This window comes from Rhincodon typus, chromosome 25, assembly GCF_021869965.1.
Source record: "Rhincodon typus isolate 14 chromosome 25, sRhiTyp1.1, whole genome shotgun sequence".
NCBI classification, from domain to species: Eukaryota; Metazoa; Chordata; class Chondrichthyes; order Orectolobiformes; family Rhincodontidae; genus Rhincodon; species Rhincodon typus.
In genome coordinates, this window is record NC_063356.1 from 12,212,456 (window position 1) to 12,233,582 (window position 21,127).

General features: G+C 40.5%; 1 pseudogene; it reads left to right on the plus strand.

Annotated features, from left to right (window-relative positions):
- The first annotated feature begins 9,625 nt into the window (after positions 1–9,625).
- LOC109919766 overlaps positions 9,626–21,127 on the plus strand; it is a 30,430-nt pseudogene continuing 18,928 nt past the window's right edge.

Sequence of the window (21,127 nt, forward strand, 5' to 3'; positions counted from 1 at the left end):
TGCATAACGGTAGCAACTACAATGCCCTGCCAGCCTGTAAACTCAACAAAATGTAAACAATTTGGCCGAGACTTGGCTTTGTTTTGGAGTTTTGCTGTGAGCTGACCTAGAGTCTTTTGTTCAGGATATGTCCTGATAGAGGCTATGCAATTGGCTTCACTCAAGTGGTGTTCCTGAAGTTCAGCTGGCCTAGTGAGAGTATCTACTTCCATTGGCATACTCCATAAGTCATAAGCTCCACTCGCCACATTTTCTAATGACAAAGCTAGTTGTATTCCCTGTTTCAAGTCCAGCTGGTCTTCAGCTATTCGGCACTTCTTCATTGTCACATCATTAATCCCACATTCCAAATGGTCTCTCTGCATTTTACTTAGGCTTAAACCAAAATCACATGCCTCTGCCAGTCATCTCAACCTTGTCAAAAATCCCAATAAGGATTCCCCTGGTTCTCAGACCACTGTGTAAAACTGACAGTGTCTCAAAAGTAGAAGAGGTTTGGGGTCACAATGTTCCTTAGCTAAGTCTGTCAACTCTTAAAAGGTTTTAGTGGCTGGTGCCTCAGGGAAAGATAGGCTCCTAATAACCAAAAAAGCTGCAGGTCCACTTGCTGTCAGGAGATCATCTGCCCTAATATAATTTGCCTGGCAAAAATAAACACATTCTTTCCCAGTCTTCAACTTCGAATGCGTCAAGCCTCCCAAATAGCAGCATGATGCCAGAAATGCTTAGCTCAATTCAAAGACGACTGCTGCAAAAGCGAATCTCTTCGAGGGCGTGTTTTTGTCTCGTCGCCGCCAAAATAACTCAATATAGGCCAATATCCCATCACCAAGTCACCTATTATTTACACGTACGTAGTGCACAGCACTGACGCAGCTAGCGCAGAACTAGCTCCTAGCGAGCAGAACCCCTGACATTCCTCTTTATATCTGTCAGCCAGGACTCCCTGATTGGACCAGGTTAACAGCCCCAATCAGGGAACTCATACTCAATGAGATCCATCTGGCTGATCTCATTACAATCACCACATCATCCAGGCCCCATAGTTACTTACACTTAAACAGGATGGTGGCAGCAACTGTCATCATGAGCGACAGCTTCTACAAAGCAGTGAGATGGTATTGCTGATCCAACAGGCCTCATTCAGTCTCCAGAAGCTGCCGCCAGGAAGTTTTAACCAAAAGACACTTGATGCCGACATATCTCACAAAAACATCAAATCCAGATTCTCTGGAAGTTATATAACCTTGTTTAACCAATAAAAGAACCCTACACATTCCACTTTAGACCTTTGACTTGAGAACAAAAAAGTCTGGTTCAAACTCTGCAAAACAGTAATATCCACACTACACTTTACTCCAGTTTATAGTCCAAATAAAACATTTGTAGTCTTTACAATTAAAATTTGCAAAATTCTTATCATGGCATCACCATCTTATTACATCAGGTGTTCCAGCTCCCAGTATAATATAATGGTGTGACTAAGAAGCTGCCACCAATCCTTCTCAATTATATTAGACTAAATTGCATGTACCAAGTAATGAGGATAGCCACAGGCAGTCTTCATCAGAAGGTGAACACTAAAGATTTCTGACATACTCCTTTTCAGCTTAGTTACATTTTATCTACATAGGTGATTGCCTTTTGTGAGACATCAGGCTTAACCTGGAAATAAACGTACATTAGTAAGTTACATGGACTTAGCACGAGAACAGCTCAAACTAAATGCACTAGACAGACAACACTCGAAGCACTTGTCATCTCCTCCCAAGAACAGTCTTTTATATCTTGACGGTTGGAGTTTATCTGTGATGTCAGTTAACCCTTTCAGGTATTAACTGCAATATGCAACAATAATGATTACAATTAGAATGGTATTCTGAAATGGGTTCACTGCAGGCTGGCAATTTTAGGGAGAACACTGCATGATCGAATAAGATGCATTAGCTTGATGCCAATGGATTCGCATTCAGCTTTATATGTGTCGAAGATTTCTTTCGGTACTCTATTCCTCGCCACTGTTGCTGTTTATCACCTCAATCACCACTTGCCATGCTCTATCTGGCACATCTTATAGCACATTCCTTCCATTATAAGGTATAATATCTGAAACAGAAACAGAAATTGCTGGTGAAACTCAGCAAGTCTGGCATTCTATTCTGCTCTGATGAAGAGCCAAAATGTAAACTCTGCTTTCTTCCTACAAATGCTGCCAGACCTGTTGAGTTTCACCAGCAATTTCTGTTTTTGTTTCAGATATTCAGTCTCCAAAGTTCTTTATTTTATTTAAGTCAATAATGTGGTTTCCATTTCCTGCAGAAGCCGCTGAATCACCTCACCACAACTGCAATATATCCTCCCGTTTGAAACCTTAATGACTTACTGAGGGTCTGTTTAATTCAGCCCTTACATTTGGATAAGCTGCCAGGTATAAACATTAGTAAAATAAACAAAAGATAACACTGTTTCTTAGTGTTCTTCTTATAATGATATGTTACATTTTACATTGAGTCTTGCCTGTTTACAGACATGAAGATATTACAAATTTAGAAGTTTTCTAAATTTAGAAGTGGATGCAAAGGTTTTAAGATGGATATCACATGACTTTGGCAAATTCAGCTCTAGACAGCCCTGAAACTCAAGTCAATTCTTAATTAAATACCGGCATTCATAGGTACATGGGAATTAACACATCTCTTTGCTTAAGCATGGATCATCTACAAAATAAATATAGCATTCCAATCGTCTCATCTTTCTGCTTCCTGTGGACAACAGAAACACAAAACCATTCAGTATTAGGTGAATATGAAAAAATAGCAATCAGATTTGTTGGATGTTTTTAGAAAAATAACAGCAAAAGCTGCTCTAACAGAGAAACATCATGACCAATACCTTCAGAAATATCATCTATAAATAATATTAAATCAGCTACTGGCAGTGAAAGTAAAACAGCTATACCTTGAAAGTGGGAGGATTCAGGCACTAACTTGTTCCTATTTCAAGTTCACCGGGGAGGTGATGTCCTGGCAATTCCATTGCATGAAATTTCACAACTTACTGAAACATTTCTGCTTTTGCACACACCTAAAGAATCAATGTATCTAAGGAGCTACAGGTCTGTTCAGAAAGAAATTGTAATAATTTCACGTTATAATAATGTTATCCTTCTGTTCACCTGTATTTAATATTTTTGTGTGTGCTAATACGCATGACATGCTGTACCAGCACCATGTGCTAGTCAGAGTAGAAATGACAGCATATATCGGATGAATACGTGGCTGAAAAGGTGGCATCAAGGGGAGGGTTTCAGATTCCTGAGGCATTGGGACCAGTTCTGGGGGAGGTGGGTCCAGTACAAATTGGACGGGTTACACCTGGGCAGGACTGGGAGCGATGTCCTAGAGGGAGTGTTTGCTGGAGCAGTTGGCCTTGCTGGATTGGGGAGAGTTACTTAAAGGGACGACTGTGGATAGACAATGCCAAACGTTCAAGGAACGCATGGAGGAACTGCAACAACTGTTTATTCCTGTCTGGCACAAAAGCAAAAATGAGTAAGAGGGCCAATCCATGGCTTACAAAGGAAATTGGAGATAGTATCCAGTCCAAGGAAGAAGCATACAGATTGGTCAAGAAAAATAATATGTCTGAGGATTTCTGAAGAAGGGTCTAGGCCCGAAACGTCAGCCTTCCTGCTCCTCTGATGCTGCTTGGCCTGTTGTGTTCATCAAGCTCTACACCTTGTTGTCTGAGGATTGAGACCAGTTTAGAATTCAGCAAAGAAGCAGCAGGGATTGATTTAAGAGGGGGAAAGTACAGTAAGCTTGCAGGGAACATAAAGGCTGACACTAAGAGTACTATAGGTACGTAAAGAGAAGGAGATTGGTGAATACAAGTGTAGATCCCCTACAGATAGAAATGGGAGAATGTATAATAGGGGACAAAGAAATGGTTGAACAACTGAATACATACTTTGGTTCAGTCTTCACAAAAGAGGGCACAAATTTATACCAGAAATGGTGGAGAATGCAAGATTTAGTGAGAGGGAAGAATTGATGGGGATCAGTATTAGTAGAGAAGTGGTGCTGCGATAATTGATGGGAATGAAGGTGGATAAATCCCCAGGGCCTGATAATCTACATCCCAGAGTACTTAAGGAAGTGACTCTAGAAATAGTGGATGCATTGGTGGCCATCTTCCAGGATTCTATAGACTCTGGAACAGCCCCTGCAGATTGGAGGGTGGCTAACATCACTCCAATACTCAACAAGGGAGGTAGAGAGAAAACAGGGATTTATAGACCAGTCAGCCAAACATCGGTAGTTGGGAAAGTTCTCAAATCCATTATCAAAGACTTTATAGTGGAGCATTTAGAAAGCAGTGACAGGATCAGAGTCAGTATGGATTTATGAAGGGGAAATCATGCTTGACACAATTATTGGGATTCTATGAAAATATAACTAGTAGAGTTGACAAGGGAAAGCCAGTCGATGTGATATATTTGGACTTTCAGAAAGCATTTGACAAAGTCCTGCATAAGAAATTATTGTGCAAGATTAAAGCGCATGGGATTGGGGAAGTGTATTGAGATGGTTGGCAGAGAGGAAACAAAGTGTAGGAATTAATGGGCACTTTTCAATTTGGCAAGCAGTAACTAGTGGGGTTCCACAGGGATCGGTGCTGGGACCCCAGCTATTCACAATATATATTAAGGATTTGGATGAGGGAACAAAATATAACATCTCAAAGTTTGCAGATGATACAAAGTTGGGTGAGAGGGTGAACTGTGACGAGGATGCAGAGATCCTTCAGCATGATCTGGACAGGTCGGGTGAGCGGGCAAATCAATGGCAGATGCAGTATAATTTGGATAAATGTGGGGTTATTCACCTTGGAAGCAAAAACAAGAACGCAGCTTACTACCTGAACGGCTATAAATTAGGAGAGGGGAGTATGCAGTGGGACCTAGGGATCCTTGTGCGCCAGTTGCTGAAGGTAAGGATGCAGGTGCAGCAGGCGGTAAAGACGACAGATGGTATGTTGGGCTTCATTGCGAGAGGTTTTGAGTACAGGAGCCAGGGCCATGTTGTTGCAGTTATACAGGGCCTTGGTGAGGCCACACCTAGAATATTGTGTGTAGTATTGGTCTCTTTTTCTGAGGAAGGATGCTCTTGCATTCAAGGGAGCGTATCTAAGGTTTACCAGGCTGATTCCGGGAATGGTGGGTCTGACTTATGAGGAGAGATTGACAAGTTAGTATTGTTTTTGCTGGAGTTCAGATGAATGAGGGGGGATCTCATAGAGACTTATAAAATTCTAACAGGACTAGACAGGGTAGATGCAGGAAGGATGTTCAAATGGTGGGTGTGACCAGAACCAGGGGTCATAATCTGAGGATTCGCTTAGACCATTCAATCAATCATAGAATCCCTACAGTGTGGAAACAGGCCCTTCGGCCCATCAAGACCGCACCGACCCTCAGACCATCCCACCCCGACCCATAACCCACCTAATCTACACATCCCTGAACACTATGGGCAACTTAGCATGGCCAATCCACCTAACCTGCACATCTTTGGACTGTGGAAGGAAACCGTTGCACCTGGAGGAAACCCACGCAGACACAGGGAGAACGTGCAAACTCCACACAGACAGTCACCCGAGGGTGGAATCGAACCCGGGTCCCTGGTGCTATGAGGAAGCAGTGCTAACCACTGAGCCACCATGCTGCCCACAGTGTAGATATTTTTTACCCAGAGTGGTGAGCCTGTGGAATTCATTTAATGCCAAAATGTTGAATGTGTTCAAGAGACAGCTTGCTATAGCACTTGGGGCGAATGGGATCAAAGATTATGGAGAGAAAGCAGGATTAGGCTATTGAGTTGGACAATGGGCCATGATTATGATGAATGGCGGAGCAGGCTTGAAGGGTCAAATGGCCTCCTCCTGCTCCTAGCTTCTATGTTTCTATTCTATCTCAGGGGGAGTTGTGTGATATTAAATATTCATCCTTATTTTTAAATTCACAAACACTTTCTAATATGTAGCAAATGATAATCTGAAGGTGGCTTCCAAACAGGGATTGTAATTGTATGACCAAAACCTGGAAACCAACTGAATGCGTCAGAATCTGTAATCTAAACTAAATCGCACCTAATTCATTTTGATTTCCAGATTTTACATCTCCATATAAGGCTGTGAGGCATGATCTCTTCAATATTTGAATAGAAATTCACAAATGGAAATTGGGAGAATTTGGAATCTGTCTCTTGATTAATATCAGGATTATTCCATGTGTCAAGTCTTGGTTAACATCTTTCACAATGTTTTGCAAACTGCTTCGCAATGCTCCCACACACCTATTCCATTTTCAGCAGCAATACCATCTATTTTCTGTGTACTCTCCATGTGTCCTTCCACCACTGGGGCATCAATGAGTATCCATTATAGCACAATGTGTTAATGGTCAACCTCACCAGATGCATCCTGGATGAATACCTCACCATTATTCACTCAAAGGACAGTTTTTCTGTCCCTTGTAGATTGGAAGCTCAAGATTTAAGGAGAATGAGGGTTGAAGGACTGACCGAGGGGGCCATCACAAGGAGCCCAGCTCAGTGATGTATGAAAGGACATCCTGGTGGTAAGTGATGCATCTACACGCCACTTTATCAAGATACAAAGATGGAAAGGTCACAGGTAACTGATGACAGAATTATGAATATCTCTGACACACATACAAACTTTGTTTCATCAATGACTGAACTGCGAAAAGATTAATGTTGATTTCCAATAGTATGCCCCAGGTTTGTGACCAATAATGAAGGGAGATGCCAGCCATTGGCACGAAGAATGCTGCCCACCTGATGCTGATCTAGTCAGCCCAATGGAATTGGCTTTCCCTACAACTAAATCAGATTCATTGCGTGCCAGTTGAAGGGAATTTGCAGAATCCAGGAGAAGTGAAATTATCAAGCAGACTGAGCACTGAAGAATTCTCACTGACAGAAAACCAGGAAGTGAAATGATTGTCCTTCAGTTTTTAATCATTTTACTGGGAGTGAAGCAAAACATTGGGATATACACCTAGGATTAATGCAGAAATTGGAATATTATAAACGAAGTGTAAAAGTAATTAAAAACCTATGTTTTTTTTCATAGATTGGAAGGAAAAATCCAAGTCCTGGCCGCTGCAGTCTATTTGTTGAAAGTGTTCCTGCAGTGCTGTTAGCAAGTGACTTCCAAGATTTTGATGTAGCAATGAAGAAGGAATGGCAGCACATGTCACTGTCAATTTGCTGTGCCTTGGGTTGTGGTGGGGGTTGGGGTGGGGGGAGGGATCTTTGTGCAGATCACTGTTTTCTCTTTCATCAGCTATCCTTATTTCTCTAGTTGATGGAGGTTGCCAGTTTGCAAGGTGCAAGGTACCTTGAAGAAACCTTGGTGAGTTGCTGCGATGTGTAAAACTGGTATAGTGCACTTGAAATCAAGCCCTGCTATTCCTGGGATAGTAGAAACTGCAGATGCTGGAGAATCTGAGATAACAAGGTGTAGAGCTGGATGAACACAGCAGGCCAAGCAGCATTAGAGGAGCAGGAAGGCTGACGTTTCGGGCCTAGACCCTTCTTCAGAAATGGCTATTCCTGGAGTGGTTTCAAAAGGTATAGTCTTTCTCTTCAATCTCTCAAAATTCCCCAGTGTACCTGTCTATTTAGACCCAGATTGGCAGAAAGCATGGACAAGGTTTCTGTACTTAACAAGGATTACTATACATTACAAATAAATAGATTTTAGTTTTCCAGTTAAACAATTACGGACTGTTGATGTATAAGTCTATCTAGCTAAAGTTCTAGATCCTTGTAAATCTCCTCCTACATGCACATGCAGATAAACACAGACAGACAGAAAAAAACATTGGTGTTATGGGTGGAGGAGAAAGCTGGGAAAGCAGATCAATGGCCCCTGTCCATAGCGTTCACTGAGATGATCCCTTTGACTTACTAATCCTCGATCTCTCTTCTCCAACAGCTTTTATTTGCTTGTAGGAGGCACAGAGCGATTAGTTCACAGCTTATGCATTCTCTAACTTATTGGATAAAAACAACGGCTTACAGCAACCGATGAGAGCAAATATATTGACTGCCTTCAGGCCATAGGTGTTTTTTAACTGTGAAGTGAAGGATGCCACCTTCCTTTCTTGAGGCCTGACAGCTTCTGGCTATCTCGTTCACACTCCTGAACTGTTAGCAGGTAGAAGGACTTTGTTATTGATAATTGATCACTATCCCACAGATTGATCAGCTACTTGCTGCCATCCAAATCTCATTTTATACATGCTCCCCAGACCCAGTTCATCTGCAACTAAACCTCCTCCATTGGTTAAACAAACAACACTCTAAACAGTACTTTCAATAAGTGTTGGTTTTTTTTTTCCTTTATTCATTCACAGGATGAGGGTGTTGCTGGTCAGATAGCATTTATTGCCCAGAGGGCAGTTAAGAGTCAACCAGACCAGGTAAGGATGCTGTTTCCTTCTCTAAAGGACATTAGTGAACCAGATGGGCTTTTTCCCCAACAATTGACAATGGATTCACAGTCATCAATAGATTCTTAATTCCAGATATTTATTGAATTCAAATTCCACCATCTACCATGGCGGGATTCGAACCCGGGTCCCTAGAATGTAATCTGGGTCTCTGGACTAATAGTCCAGCGATAATACAAGTGGGGCATCACCCACCCTTTTAAAAAGTACAGCAACCCCCTTCTACAATCATTATTTCTTAAAGCCAATCCTTTTCCTATTTCAGTTCACATTCACAAATACAGAAAAAACAAGCTACAGTCTTAATAAGAGCAACTTGTACAAAGCCCACAGCATAGCCATGGTGCCCTGGTGGTAAAACAAGTGGCTGCAATGGTATTTGGCTCATCTATTTATTATATCTTAATTTTCCAAAATTCGTAATTTATTCTTAACTATGGTAATAAAATATGCTAGCTTGAGTATTTTTGGCCCATGCGTAACATAAAAGAGGATGTGAAACCAGGTATGGCCCATTTCAATGTCTCAGTCATCAAATTTTATACAGCTACTTACAGCAGCTTGTAAATTCCTTGTTCATGTTTTCTTGGTGGCAGCAACATAATAAGAAGCTTGGGCCAAATGTCTATTCGTTTGGTGCATGTCAAAGCAGTCAACTAACCATTTGAAAATAACCTCAAAGTCATCCAGATATTAATGAACTGCTTATCAGGCACTGAGACCATATGTTCAAATGGAAACACCCCAAGTAATACACCAAATCATATTCCATGGTTTTATAAACAAAGTTTTGATTTCTTTATCATTTGTAATTGCATTAATACTTATCGCTGATATTTAATAATGCGATAAATTGTGATTCTGAAGTTTGGTGTTACTTAGATTGCAAGCCATATCTGTTTTTCCAACAAGATCATCATGTTTGATGTTGACTGTTCATAATCGCCTGATCTGTTATCCAAATCTACGGACAATGGAAAGGATGGATTGCGATCGCTATAAAAGCAGCAACAAATAGAATCCATTAACAGGCCCATCTGACATTTTCCTTTCGGTGTCATTTGACAACAACAAAGAACAAAGATGAAGTGGCTGCTCTTTGCATTCGCTTGCCTTCGGGTCTCTGAGTGCATTGTCAGGTAAGACCCGGTGATCGTAGTCTTGTTTTCAAAGGTAGGATATGTTTTGACCGTGCTTCCTCACAGAGGAAAGGCACAAAATCACCAAAATGTCTTTACTTCACTTTGAATGTTTTAGTTCTGACTCTTTCTTTTTCCATTAGGAACGTTGGAACAGGAGAATTTCAGAGTGTGCCTTGTGCCTTTTCTGTCCGTCAATGAGATAGAGTTTGATACATATCCATTCATGCCTTTAAAAAAAAGACAATCAATCTCAAATTTAAAATTTACAGCTTATATGTAGTGTCAATTATCATTACTGAATAGATCTTAGGCTTCCACTATCCTTTGAGTGTAGAAGTGTTTCCTAATTTCTTTCCTGAAAAGTTTTAATCTTATTTTAGACTAGTCATCAGTCCTAGACTCCCCAAAGAGCAGAAATTGTTTCTGGCTACCTGTTCCCTTAGTTTCTTAAAAATTTCAATCAAATCGCTCCTTAATCTTCTAAATTCCAAGGAATTTAACCTTACGGGGGCAGCATGGTGGTTTAGTGGTTAGCACTGCTGCTTCACAGTACCTGGGTTCAATTCCAGCCACAGGTGACTGTCTGTGTGGAGTTTGCATGTTCTCCCCTTGTCTGCGCGGGTTTCCACCAGGTACTCTGATTTCCTCCCACAATCCAAAAATGTGTAGGTTAGGTGGATTGGCCATGCTAAATTGTCCGCAGTGTCCAGGAATGTGCAGGCTAATTAGATTAGCTATGGAAAATGTAAGTTTAAGGGGATAGGGTAGGGGGTCTGGGTGGGATGCTGTTTGGACAGCTGGTGCAGACCCAATGAGCCAAATGGCCTCTTTCCACACTGAGGGATTCTATGATCCTACATACATATGAACATATTAATGAGGTGTCAGCTAGATCCACATTTCCACCTAGCCCTGATAACCATTCACACTCTTGATCATCAAATCTATCCATCTGTGCCTTCAAACCAGTCAAGGAATATGCTCTGTTACCTTTTCTGGAGGAGAGTTGCAAAGACTCATGATCCTCTGTGAGAAAATAATTTCATCTAACTTCGGTTTTAAATAGGTAACCCTTGAATTTGAAACAGTGATCTCTCCTTCAAGATCCTCCCATAAGAGGAAATGTCCTCCCCACATCTAATCTGTAATAGATACGTTTCAATCATGCCCTTGCAAAGTCCAGCAGATACGAGCCTAGCCTATCCAACTTTTCCTCCAGAGACAACAACTCACTCTAGGTATTAGTCTGGAAAACATTCCTTGAACTGTCTCCATTGCATTTACATCTGACCTTAAATTAAGGTGACTAGTTCTGTGCACTGTGCTCCAAATGTGGCCTCACCAGTGTCCTGTACAACCAAAGTATAATATCCCTAACTTTTGAGTTCAATTCCTCCAGTTATAACCCAAGTTTATGTAATCACACCTTGTAATGAAGAATTTGGAATTCAAGTACTATTCGGGTAAAGCTATGCTGCATTTTCACCAAGGGTAATATATCCTGCCTTAGGACTGCCCAGATCTGCCTGTGGTACTCTAGGAGTGATGTAACAAGGGCTTTGCATAGCCTCAGCATGACTTCTACTCCATTGTCATCTAGATGTAAAGGCTATGCTGCCATAAGCCTTTTTGATTATTTTCTGCACCTGCTCACAACTGGCGTGATTTGCCTTTAGTTCAATGTTTCATCCACTACCTGGTTACATGATTTGAAACTTTGAAAGTTCAGAAAATTGAAAGACAGGATTCTTCCAGCATTTACCTCCTCTCTGGGAATTTGTAGTCAGATATATTTCAATTTTTAGATTGTCCAACTTTCAATCATAGCCTCCTAAAGGCTCCAAAACACGTAGCAAATCAATTAGAATATCCATTGTACTTGCACAGCTATAGTGACACAAATTGACTCTTTTGCCATCATAGTCCATCTTGAAGAGGTGCATCCTAAACTCCTTGTGCAATGGATTTCTTAAAGTGAACAGGATTATTTCACTTTCTACAATGTTCACATTATGGTGTTTGCTTTTATTAGTCTACTATTCTGTCACTACTATTTACAGAGTTGAAATGTGTATAAAATATTTTTGTCGGGAGACAATCTAAATTTAATTAATATAACAAGTTTATTTTTTAATCAGTACTCCCAAAAAAAGCATAACTTAGTGCAGATTATGTCCCTGAAGGTAACAGTAGGTGAAGCATCTAAAGGACTGTAGTAGATCAGTAGCTGGTGCAAAAATTGGGATTCGGTGATAAATGCTACATCATAAAAAGTAAAGGAATTTTCTTTCTCTTTGTTGCACATTTGATCAGCATTCAACTGAATTCATGAGAGCTGCTATTTAAACATAGATTGTCAGAGACCTGATAATCCCTGTTTGTAATCTATTTTCTAAATAGTTAATGTTCATAGCCACATACAAAAATCTTTATAGATAGTAGGAACTGCCAACACACTGTTGAGCTGGATGAACACAGCAGGCCAGGCAGCATCAGAGGAGCAGGAAAGCTGACGTTTCGGGTTTGGACGATCTTGCCTTGTACTCTACTTCTGTTTGCTAATCAATACACAGTACATGAAATTACATTGTTTATGTGGATGATGTTGAAAGGTGTAGTGGAATTATTTCACTTAATTTTGAAGGACTTATTTGTCAGCAATTTGATCCAAATTCTCTCCTATCCTTGCAGAGTGAAACTATTTAAGGGTAAGTCTGTCCGTGATATCTTGGAAGAACATGGTCTACTCAAGGACTTTTTAAAAGAACGCGGACACAATCTGTATTCAAAATACCTCAGACCATCCCAGAAGGACTCATTAGCTGCGACAGAATCACTTATAAACAACCTGGATATAAGTAACCACCATGGCTTTAAAGAAAAGCAGCAAACATAGTAGAATTGAGACAGTAACACATTCCAATTGATTTTATTACATATTTCCCTTTATTAACCATACCATATGTATCTGAAATCGAAATATTGGCATCATTCATGTTGCAATGGATATATTTTAGGACTGTACTAAGTAAGTGCAGCATTGTCAGAGATGCTGTCTATTTGGGGAGGGTTAACTCAGGCTATGGCTGCCCTCTCAGGTGAACAAAAAAATTCCAAAGAATTTTCCAAAGCAGAACAGGGTACTTCTCTTTAGTGCCCTTGCCAACAATTAGCCCTCAATCAACATTACTAAATAAAAATTACCTATTTGTTACCTCACTGCAATGTGTTTGGAGCACATTGTTAGAAAATTGGCTGTCAGGTGTTTCCCAAAATTCAAAAAAGTGCTTTATCAGCTGTTAAATGCTTCACGATGTCCCACAGTTGTGAAAGTTACTACATAAATACACAATCTTTCAATTTTCTCATCACCAAAATCACAGGAAAGGTATTTCATTCTATTAAGAATTGTTAAAATTACTTTTTCAGTTTCAAGGTTCAAAATGAGACTGACAACAGTCTTTCAGCATTTCTGCACATTATTACAAATACTTACTTGCTCCCATCTCTCAGATACCAGGTCACCTTAACCTGCAGTGAGACGTAGTATCTCCCTTAGAAATCTTAGTCAGTTAAGCTTTTGGAAACAAACAAACTAGCTTTAATTAAACTGCATTGGAAGTAGAATCTAATGTATTGTAAAAAGGTTGCTAGACTTGCTCCCATTGTGCTTAGATTAAATTCAAGTCCCAAGTTAAATTTATGGAAAATCCAGCATAGCTGCATAAACATACCTGACCAGTAACACACAACTATGGTAAGTACTGGCTATGAACCACATACATCTCTAATTTCACATCTTTCTTTCAATATCCTGACAGCTGTCATACTTTGGAACAATCAGCATTGGGACTCCACCTCAGAGTTTTACCGTTATCTTTGATACTGGCTCTGCAAACCTTTGGGTTCCTTCTGTTTACTGTTCTAGTCCAGCATGCAGTAAGTAACTATAGACAAACAGTGGAAATTCTAACAATGGTGCATTTTAGCTCTCTTGGATACACGAAGGTACATAGAAGCTTGAGGCAGACAGTTATTACTTAAATTTGGTTCATTCTTTTGTTAAAATCTCATTGTTTAGCTCGAAATTCGGATTAAGGTATGTCACATAATGCTGTATATTTGAAATGATTGGCTTTCTTTAGCCCTTGAGTTATTAGGAATAGATTGTATTTGAAAGAAGCTTGGTGCTGGATTGATTCTGGATCCTACTCTGTATGTTACACATTATATCTCCATGCAATTCAGTAATCTAAAGCAGGAGGTCTGATATCTCTTATTTCCCAGGTATACTGTATCTATCACCTATTAATATGTCACTAATGTCTCTATCAAACAAAGAATGCAGGGAAATACTTGAACAATGTAAATAAATTCCATAGACTCCCAAGGTTTTATTTCCCATGAATTGAACTGGGCAACAGTTGTTGTTATATGAGAACTGTCTTTTGAAATGACCTGGAGCTGGCATACCTGTCAATTCACTTTAAATATTGAAGCAAAGAATGAAAATGTGCTTTTATGACAATCCAGTAGTTTTACAGTCACTGTTATCAATACCAATTTCTAATAATAGAGTCATAGAGATATACAGCATGAAAATGGACCAATAAGTTTCCCAACAAATTTGTGTGGGATTTGATCTCAGATCTCCATATCATCAGTCCAGGCTGATTTGTTGTTGATTGAAGTGAATAGCCGAATCTAATGAAACTAATTGGAAAAAATGTGCTCTTCTTGCAGATGATCATCGCAAGTTTAATCCACAAGCCTCCTCAACGTTCCAGCTTTCAAACAAATATGTTTCCATTCAATATGGTACAGGCAGCATGACTGGTGTTCTAGGATATGATACAGTCAGAATAAGTCATACGAGTTGATCTCCTCTGTCTGATGGGTGCAGGGTCTAAAGTGAAGGCAGTGCTGCAGATTGTGGCTGACCCCCAAGGCACAATGCAACTCAAGAACAACTCCCTCCCCTGTATATTTCATCATCCTTGAGATAAAGGCTTGCATTCCATTCGATTATTTCATTCATGCTTGTACCTGTTCATTGACTTTAAATGATCTGTGCATTTGGACTCCCAAGTCACTTTCCTCTCTACCATTCCTAATTTCTTAGCATTTAGAAAATACTGTGATATACCTTTCCTATGGCCATAGAGGACTACCTCAGATATGCCCGCACTGAACTCTTTATTATTCCTTGCAATATAGTGCTTCCAGGTACACTACTCACTCTCACTTCCAATATCATGTCATCTGCAATCTGACCCAACCTATTCCTTCAACTAGGTCACAAATAACTATGGTGAAATGTTGAGGTCCCAGTTTAAATGTCTAGCAACATACTTGTCAAATTCCACCAGTCTGCTTCTCGCCTTCACCCACAACTCTTACTTATACTTCCCAACCAATTTCTAAGCAAAGTCAAAAGCTCATGTCCAAACTGCACTCTCACATTTGCTAATATTGACTCATGTGGAGCCTTTTCCAATGGACAATGAGATGGTGTTCCAGAAAAATGTTTTAAAATATAATTCATTTCTTCATTGGCTTGGAAACTATTAAGACCCATTTGGAGGCCTCATTGCTTCAGCTCACTAGGCCCATGTTGGTATCCAGAAATACAACAGGCCCTGCCCAAGCAATTGGAGCAGGAACTTCTTGAGAAATCACTCTACATCCCTGTCTTCACACTCCTGAAGACACTCACCTACCAAAAGGTAAATGTATACTCTATACTTTTTGGGCAATTTAGAAAACAGAGACCAAGAAATTGTCAGAAATCTCATTTATGTTCATTATTACAATCCTCCTGTTACCTAACATCCTTACAGTCTGACTTATTGTAGATATTTAAATTGTTTTTGTTTTGGTCAGGTATCCAGCATTGATATCACCCACCAGGAATTTGGCTTAAGTACAAGACAGCCAGGAACTTTCCTTTACTATGCCAGGTTTGATGGAATTCTGGGATTGGCATATCCAAATATTGCTGCATCAGCTGTCACCACTGTCTTCGATAACATGATGTCTCAACATCTGGTGGAGCAGCCTCTGTTCGCTTTTTACCTGACCAGGTCAGTTTTTGTTTTAACATTTGCAACTTGCAAATCAACTTCATTATAAAACGAAATGATATCTTTACAAAGTGTGCCTTCTCTTTCAGTTCAACATCATTTCATTTTTTTGGGATATTTTTTGGCATAATTTGACAAGTGTTGGGAAATTAAGCGCAATAATGACAGGAGGTCAACACTCAATTCCCCATCCCACGTGCAGTGAAACAACTTTTCTTCCAGCTCCCCCACCCCATCTGTCAAGGCTGTTGACCACCTGACCACTCAATGCATTCAAATGGTGGTGGGCAACAGGATGAGGGAACCAGCCAATGTCTCACTGATCTTCTTGAGGTATTGAAAACCACAGAGAGTCTAGCATGTGCTAGCAGTATGTTAGGGTGAATTGCAGAGTCACGGAAGTGTTATTACACAGAAGGAGGCCATTCAGCCTATCATGCCAGTAACAGTGTTATTATCTCTTGTCAATCTCCTGCCTTTTCCCCATATTCTTGCACACAGGGAAGAAGGAGGAAGTTACTAGTAGCTCTGTGGGATGGAATGGGCTATCAGTTGTCACCTCTCCTTGGGCCCTTTGTTTTATTTTTCTTGGGAAGATCCACAGTTCACGGAAAACCTCTCTTCTAAAATATTTTATGTTGCTGGGGTGCTGTTGCCCACTTTAAGTATCACCTTCTGTTCTCTCCCAGTTTCTGAACTGGCTTCCTTTGAGAAACCTCTGGGTGCTCACCCTTCTACCTTAGATAGTGATTACCCCTTACAGGAGAATCCAGCCCTGTAGGCATTGCTGTTTGACACTTTAATGACATTTCTTGAGGGTCTCAGATTAATATGCAGAATTATGCAGCGCAGAAAGAGACCCATCAGCCCAACGTGCCAGTGCAATTCTTTGAAAGAAGTATCCAATGAGTCTCATGCCAAGGCCTTTCCACATTATCCTGTAATAATTTTTCCCCTTTTTCAAGTACATGCAAGTTATAGTTGAATCTATTTCCATCTCTTGTGCAGGCGGTGCATTCCAGATCACCAAAAAAGAAAATAAATCTAACTGGATCGTGATCGTAAGATAACTGAAGGGGTGCTTGAAACTGCAGGAGTAAAAAGAACTCTAAGCTGTGACACACAACGGGTTTGAGTCTTTTGGAACTCCTTGCCACCAAGAGCTATAGTGACAGAGTCCTTGTGTATATATAAGGCTGAGATAGATAGATTCATCATTAGTTGGGAACGCAAGGGTCATGGAGAAAATACAGGAAAGTGGATATGAGGAGATGTCGGATCAGCCATGATCCTATTGAATGGCAGACCAGGCTCAAGGAGCCGAACAGCCTACTCTTGTACCTATTTCATCTGGTCTTATGATCTTAGGATAGACATACATGATCTACCATGACAGCAGATCTCCTAGCAGGAGTAAATACAAGCAGCACCAGATCTTAGATGCAGCACTTAGATGCTTCTGTTGTAGGATCTCACATCACCCTATTCTGTCATCCCCATCCTCTTTAGGATTTACAGCAAGCATACCAACATGTTAGCAACGACTTTCAACTGATGTTTGACAAAGAGGCCAATATGATGTGATCTTGAAAAGACCAGGAGGTGGGAGAGACTTCCAGATTAAATTTCTTTATAACTTGTGGTTTACAGGCAGGAAGGTGAGTCTGGAAGCGAAGTTGTATTTGGTGGCGTTGATCCAAATCATTACACAGGTGAAATTAACTGGGTTCCTCTCACAAGGGAAGAATACTGACAAATCCTGGTGGACAGGTAAGTGAATGTACAAAATGTTACATGTTGTAAAATAGAATTCAGCTACCAAGATATATATTGATGATAAGCAGATTAGAAGTGCACAAATTTTACCTGGCAGTTGAAAATTACAACTGTGAAAATAACTATATCAGGGACTAGCCGGGCAATGCATAACTCAGAGTTATCACAAGGTTCAGAGCAAGGACAATTCATGTGGCCTGCTATTTATATTATATTTTGCTATTGCAAACTTCCATGGCATGCTTCCTGATGATCCTTGACTTCATGAATAGATCACACACCGCAATCAATATCTCTCTAAGCTTGGACAAACCCCACCAGGTATCATCCAGCTCCTCATAAAGACAACAATGCCCTATAAATTTGGACCTGCTTAAACACAAATTAACAACTGCATTTAGAACACACTTTTCACTTAACTGCAACATCCTAAGACACAATAAGAGTTAAGCAGTTAATGAAACAAGTACTTGGGGAGTGATTAGAGGGAAGTAACACAAGGTGTAGTTAAAGATTTAGTTTTGAGGAGACTTCTGAAAGTGAAACAAGTTTTGAAACCGAATACTTAGCAGGCACCAATGGAAAAAACAGACTGTGTATAAATGAGAGACAGAGCTGAGTGTGTGTGCCAATAAATAGTGCTCGGGAAGGGTTAGATCGAGTTAGGGACGGCCATGCATTTAGAATGTACTTGAGGAGGAAGACTTTGAAGCCAATCTGAAGGATGACAGAAAGTCAAATCCAAAAGGGAGAATCAATGTCCATGTGGTTGCATTTGGTAAAACAATGCAAGAGAAAAATATTGTGCAGTTGAAAAAAAATACTATAAATAGAGCAGCCATATACACCTATTCTAAAGTACAGTGTAAGTGTTACATTAGATATTTGTGCTATGTTACACATTTGTGCTATATTGTTTATTTACCGAAGCAGGCCATTTGGCCCATCAAGCCTACATTGAACTTCTGAAGGCCTTCCCACCCAGACTCAGCCTCCTACCCCATCCCCATAATGCTGCATTTCCCATGACTAATCCTCCTAGACTACAAGGAAAACAAAAATTGCTGGAAAAGCTCAGTAGGTCTGGCAGCATCTGCGAAGAAAAAGTCAGAGTTAATGTTTTGGGTCCAGTCACCCCTCCTCAAACCCAAAACATTAACTCCAATTTTTTCTTCACAAATGTTGTCAGACTTGCTGAGCTTTTCCAGCAACTTCAGTTTTTGTTCCCGATTTACAGCATCCACAGTTCTTTCAGTTTCCACCTAGACTACACAACCCTGAACATAATGGTCAATCTGCCTAGCCTCCACATCTTTGAACTGTGGGAATAAACTGGAGCACCCAGAGGAAACCCACACAGACTCAGGGAGAATGTACAAACTCCACACAGTTGCCTGAAGGTGGAATCGAACTCAGATCCCTGGAACTGTGAGGCAGTAATGCTAACCACTGAGCCATCATGCTGCCTGTTGAATTTAGAAACTATATACCTTGATACTTGAAATATATAGATCTTCTTTGGCAGTCCCTGAGAGTTGGGAATGACTTGTTTCCACTTCAGGGATGGGGTTCTCGAAGGTAGCTGAATAGTCCTATCCTGGAGCTTCAGACTCTGCCCCAGGTGGGGCAGGTGGTATTTGAGCAGGTGGGTGGGCGGGAACGCTCTGGATTCTGCCCAGTCTTTCCGCTGTTTGCACTTGGTCTGTATGTGCCCCACTCAGGGAAGCTCCGAGTGGTTAGCACCTTCATAGATAACTCTTCTCCAGTTTGCGCATTTGACAACAAGCATTTCCCATGTGTTGGATATGGTGGGGATGATGTGTTTGTTTAGGGTTTATGGCTTTGCATGGTATGTAATGTGAAGAGTTATCATTTAGATTTCTAAAACAGGTATGTAACTAGCAATGCCCTTTTCTTTCCTAGTGTGAAAATCAATGGCCAGATAGTGGCTTGCCATGGAGGCTGCCAAGCCATCGTCGATACTGGGACCTCTCTGATCATTGGATCACAGTCACCCATCCAGACAATTCAGAACTAGATTGGTGTACGTTTTGAATATTATTCTACGGTAACCTGCATTGTATTCTATCACAGAAAGAAAATGATTTCATCTTCATGGACACAGCTTCCTTATATTATAAGAAATTCAGATGCATCCATTTTTTACATTTCTGCCAAAATGAATGAAAATCTTAGAAAACTTAAAATTCCATTTAAACGTAAATGAGATTGTCTTCCCAGAAGATATCACTGTTAACCACTTGTTTCTCTGTCCTGCAGTATGGTGTGGACTGTAGAATGTTGCCCAGCATGTCTTATGTGACGTTCACCATCAATGGAATTGACTACCCACTTTTTCCTTCTGCTTATGTGCTCCAGGTACGCTTTAACCTTTAGACTGCCAGAATGGGCAGGCGTTATCTCAAGGTTTCTGGGTTTTGGAAATTTTCAGCCTGGCGGCTGCACCCCAAACTTTACAGTCACATCAGCCAACTCAAGTTTTCCGGAACTGTGTGGTTTGAATTTCAGTACATTTCAAATGTTTAATCCCTCCAAAACTAAACTACAAACTTTTATTGACCTCCAGTATGAATGAAATCTTGAAGAAGTTACAGTTATACAGAACTTTTGTTTATTTCTTGCTTTCAACCAACATTTGTTGATGCAAAAGAGTTAGGCCAGGCACAAGACTGGAAGGTTAGAGTTCTAAGGAGAGGCTGGATAGCTAGAACTTTTCTCCCTGGAGCGTCGGAGACTGGGGAGCAACCTTATAGAGGTTTATAAAATCATGAGGGGCATGGATCGGGTAAGTAAACAAAGTCATTTTCCCAGGATAGGGGAGTCCAAAACTAGACGGCAGAAGTTTAAGGTGAGAGGCGAAAGATTTAAAACGGATCTGAGGGGCAACTTTTTCACACAGATGGTGGTGCATGTAGGGAAAGAGCTGCCAGAGGGAGTGGTAGAGGCAGGTAAAATTACAACATTTTACAGACATTTGGACAGGTACATGGATGGGAAAGGTTTGGAGGGATATGGGCCAAACACAGCAAAATAAGACTAGTTCAGTTTAGGCAACTGGTTGGCATTGATGAGTTGGGCTGAAGGGTTTTTTCTGTGCTGTATGACTATATGACTCGAAGTGATTGCAAGTAACAGTCTGAATCTATAAATGCGCTTCACTGGGTACCTGCTGTCCTGAGGCAAGATTCAAATCTTTCTTAAAGTGTAATCAAGACCAAAAATGTAGATAAAATCATTCAACAGTATGAGGTACCAAAGAAAAGGCCAATTCTGCCTTGAACTGAGAACACATCTCACTGTGTGTCACTGTGTAGAAATCAGGTTAGTGGAGGGGTGGTGGGGTTACTCAGGCTGATGTATTCACCCCTATTTAGTATTTGGGAGTTCTGTTTGAATCATTTCCCTAGCTCACTATTACGTAGACCCTGGAAACTGAGGTCCCTCCCTGTCCTCCTTCAAATTGGATCCCTACACACATCTTTTCATCAAATAGGACCACAGATCAAAAGATGAATTGTTCATTCATTCAATTTTCAAAAGTGCAATCTGTTTTCTTCTGTAAT